We start from the raw sequence: 4,488 nt of genomic DNA, 5'->3' as shown, positions 1-4,488 counted from the left end.
ACACACACACACACACACACACACACACACACACACACACACACACACACACACACACACACACACACACACACACACACACACACACAAACATAATGAGCAATACTACAAAAAGTTTGATGTTTTAGCAACTAGTTGAACGTTCTATATAATTATTTTAATATTTCAACAAAATTATTTTCAGATCTGTATCTAACAAAAATTTTTTTAATTAGCAAAATCAGCAAAATCTTTTTATTTACATGAATTATTTATCTACATTAAATAAAATATATTATTGAATAAATATAACTTTTTATCATGATAAATGTCAAAATGTGTTAAGGACCGTACTTTAACAAAGTTTCTTTGCTGTGAGCGTATATTATAATAATAGTTTCGTTAGTAAATCAACACTATAGAATTATACAATTGTTACAATGTACAACTTTGTGGAGAAGAAATTTTATTCGATTATGACTTTGCTTTAGATTTTCGAGAGTGTTTCTGACTTAATTCACTTAATATTATACGACATTGCATCGGACCTGAAATCGCACCGTGCAGGTCATTCGAGAGACGTTTACGGAATGAAGTGCATGTCCAGCCGAAGGACCTGACCCAATTGCGTCTCATCGAGAACGTACACGTACATCGCGACGACCGTGGCTCGGCATTCGGGATTAGGAGCACCTACATCTTCCGGTTTTCGGACTGGAACACGAGACACCCGAGTGGCTCGCGCTTTGTTCCATTTCTCGAAATTCACGTTCTATTATCAAGCTTCTATGAGTGCTCGAGAAGGACCCCGGAAGGTCCGACTGTATGGGACAGCAGTAAGATAGACGATTTGTGTACGTGAGACAGCAATTGTTAAGAAGAGAAAGAGACAATATAAACGCAACTTGTGCAAAGCATAAATATCTGTGAAATGCAGTAACTGCTGCTGCAGTGAGACATTTAATTTAATAAAAAAATCTAATTTAGATTAATTCATAAAAAAGAATATAAATCTATTACTTTCCTAAAAGAAATTAATAAATTTTTCAATGAATAGTGCTTTCTAAAAATAAATCAGTGTATTATTACTGAAAAACAATAAATGTTCGTTAATAATTACATTATTTATAATTGTAGTACAGTTATTTATAGCTGTTATGTATAAGTGAAGTTATATTCACTGATTCACTTTTAGACAGTGTATACAGGATTTTTCCGAGGTTTTTAATGGTCACATTGCGCAATATGTTCTATAGATAAAAGTAAGAAGAATGTCATATAAACATAGGTTAATAGAAGCTTTAAAAAATTATGATAAAAAATAAAATCTGTCTTAAATGAAAGAAATCCGTTTTTATTATTAACAATATAATAAAGTTGATTAATTCTTTGACAATTTTTGGCAATCTGGATTTTTTTGGCATAAAAGAAATTTTCACTTAAATTTCTCCTTTATATTTCAATTTTTATTATAACTAGAAATTTAATATTTGAGTTAAAAAAAAATTACATCTGGTAATAGAGATGTTGAAAAGTTTTCACATTTTTTGAAGGTTTAGAACAATACAAAAAACTTTTGATAAAAAACTCAAATTGTAGAAGGGAGTAAAAATATGATTGAAGAACGGAAAGTTTAATATTTGTCGAATTAATTCATCCTCTTTCTGCTTATCCAGTTTTATGAAGTACATATATGCGATAGAGGAGATTAATTATTATTTTCATTAAGAATTCTACGTATTAATGAAACAACATTCATAAAAAGAAATATTTTTAATTTCCCTAATAATAAAAAAAAAGGATACAAATAATTGTCCGGTATAATTTCTTAGTCTCCGAGATCACTAGATGTTATCACTAGATTATATATTTTTTTATTATAACTTTTTAATAAAGCTTCTAAAAATCTATATTTACTGTATATATAATATTTTTTCTCATAAAATATTATATGTTGGCGCAATTTAGCCGTTAAAACTTTTTATAATAACATAATTTTTTGTAATCAGTAATCAACTATTTGTTTTTTTGAAGGATGTGATAAACGTGATACAAAACAATACAAGGAACCTGTTATGGCATCCTACATAGTACAACTCGGAAAGTTACATTAATTATAACTTAACGAGCATGAACTACACACGTATTACACGACCGCGCATGTAACATGTGTCGTTTGTCATATTTCCACCAACTCCGTCCTGCTACGGTCCGGTGTGATATTAATTCAGCGTCATGCGTTGCGTAAACTATGAAAACCGGCTATTTCAATCTCATTCGTAAATGTTGAATTTTCACGAAAGAGTGTACACAATTTAGCAAACAAAGTTTTACGACAAAATACTCATTTAAATATATTATCACTCTAATTATCTACTAAAAATCTAGAGTATACATTTTTAATTACAGATTTAACATGCAAATATATTTTTCTCGCGCATCGTCGATATCGATTTGCCATAGTTACTTTCAATAACACGAAAAAACAATTCAACATAATATGAAATTTGGAGCTCATCTGCTAGATGATTGTTTGAATATCTTTAGTTCACTATTCTTCGCGTGATATTTTTCGCCTCGACTTTTAAGGAGCGTTGCAAATGGCCCGCAAAATTTCCCGAGGATTCCGCTCAGAAGTAATACTAAAATTTCGCAGGATTTTCTACGATAAAGCCGATCAAGCACCAATATTTTTCCGTGTAGAAGGATTTGCGCGGTACGATTCGTGTGGGCGGCGCTGTTTCTTCCGGTCGTTGCAGTTTCTCAGAGCACAGTGCGGAAAACGAAAGAAACGTGAACGATCTGAGCCGTGCAGGCAAGAGTAACGGTATTTTTCGCTCTCAGCTTACCAGCCGTTTCCTCGCTAACAAGTGGACTTAAAGTGTGGGCTCCTGCATTTTTTATATGCGTTTAACGCAGCGCTTTTAGCTTCTAACGGATGATGGTCATTTAGTACACTCTTATTGTTTGAAAGTGTAATATGAGAATTATGCAGATTTATATTTTACACATTACAAGTAATGTAGGAGTTTAATCGCGTTCCAGATCCTTCTCTAAAAATGCAAAAGGACCGACAATATTTTTTTAAGGCTTTAATTTTTATGAGAAAATTAATCTTGAACGTTCTCTTAATTTATAAGATGTACGTACATTTTTGCCAAGAATAAAATGCGAAATTATTTAAAAAATTTTTATTTCTGCGAGTAAAAATTATTAGATTCAATCTATGTTGTCGAATATATGTGAGTACTAATAGTAATTGATTTACAAACTTATTTTTGAAGTTATTTTTAGACATGGCGACAGGACTGGCGTTGAAAATTTAACGGAAATGTATTTTCTCTCAAGCAATAAGGGAAATACGGACGTATATTTTTCGTTCGTGCCACCACCATTCGCACACTGTAAGCACACATCTACCTCATGGATATGTACGGTCGCGTGAGTTTTGCGTATTCCGGAACGGGAACAAAAGCTACTAGAATAAGCTCGTATGATGCTCGGCGCGTCGTAAGCCAGCTCCGACTTGGCCGTCGTGGCACACTGGAGCCCAAGAACGAGGGGTTGAAGAGCCTTGTCGAAAAATTGTAAGAACTTTTCCAGGGCTTGTCGAAGGCCTTTCCTGCCCGCCACGAAGTTTGTCCGTGAACGTGGTCGGAGTGGACGAGCTCGTGTATGGCAGAGATGCCAGAGGGCTTTCTGAAAACAGTAATTTTTCTCCCCAATCCTCTGAGTTCTCGTAGTTCCGTCGGCATTACTCGTGACTTCTCAGCTCCTCCTTCTACCCATAGTCGAGAAGGACTTGAGAACCCAGCTATCGTCTCGTAAGAGCGGAAGTATGATAAATTGAAACGACCATCGACGAAAGCGATTTTCAATCATATCGGTCCGCTCTTCAACTACTTACACAAACGAGAAAAGTAAAGACGAAGGTTTCATGAATGGTCGTTATTTTGCAATTGAAAAATTGTAAATTATTAAATAAATGTATTTAAAATAAAAATATTTTGAGAGTTTTTGTTTTCAATATATATAATCGATTTGTTGTTATAAGAAAAAAACACAAAACTCTATTGAAGAGTGCTTTTTAAACAACATAAAATATCCAATAGATCTTAAATTGTGTCCTTAACTCTTCGAAGCTTCAGGAACAAAATATTAGTTAACTTACTCAATCCGATTCGATAATTGCTTATAACTTTCATAAAAATGGATATAATATAAAATTTCTTTTCAATGAAAATGTCTTAAAAAACATAATAACAATACCAAGCAAATGTATGTTTATATTAATAATAAAGCTTCAAGTTAAACAGTGAGAATAAAGTATTAAAAAAGTATTGAAAAAACCAAATATATCATACTGAAAAGCTGTTTAAGAGTTTAAGTGTTCACACACACACACACACACACACACACACACACACACACACACACACACACACACACACACACACACACACACACACACACACACACACACACACACACACACACACACACACACTA

The 4,488-nt window shown here is 33.2% G+C and overlaps 1 protein-coding gene across 1 annotated transcript in view; it reads right to left on the bottom strand.

Moving 5' to 3' along the window:
* Nucleotides 1-4,488, bottom strand: part of LOC105623123 — a 242,308-nt gene that overhangs the window by 159,599 nt on the left and 78,221 nt on the right. The gene's annotated exons all lie outside the window — the stretch shown is intronic.

Source organism: Atta cephalotes (assembly GCF_000143395.1).
Source record: "Atta cephalotes unplaced genomic scaffold scaffold00053, whole genome shotgun sequence".
NCBI lineage: Eukaryota > Metazoa > Arthropoda > Insecta > Hymenoptera > Formicidae > Atta > Atta cephalotes.
Note: the sequence above shows the minus strand (reverse complement) of the source record. Positions and strands in the feature narration are given on the sequence as shown.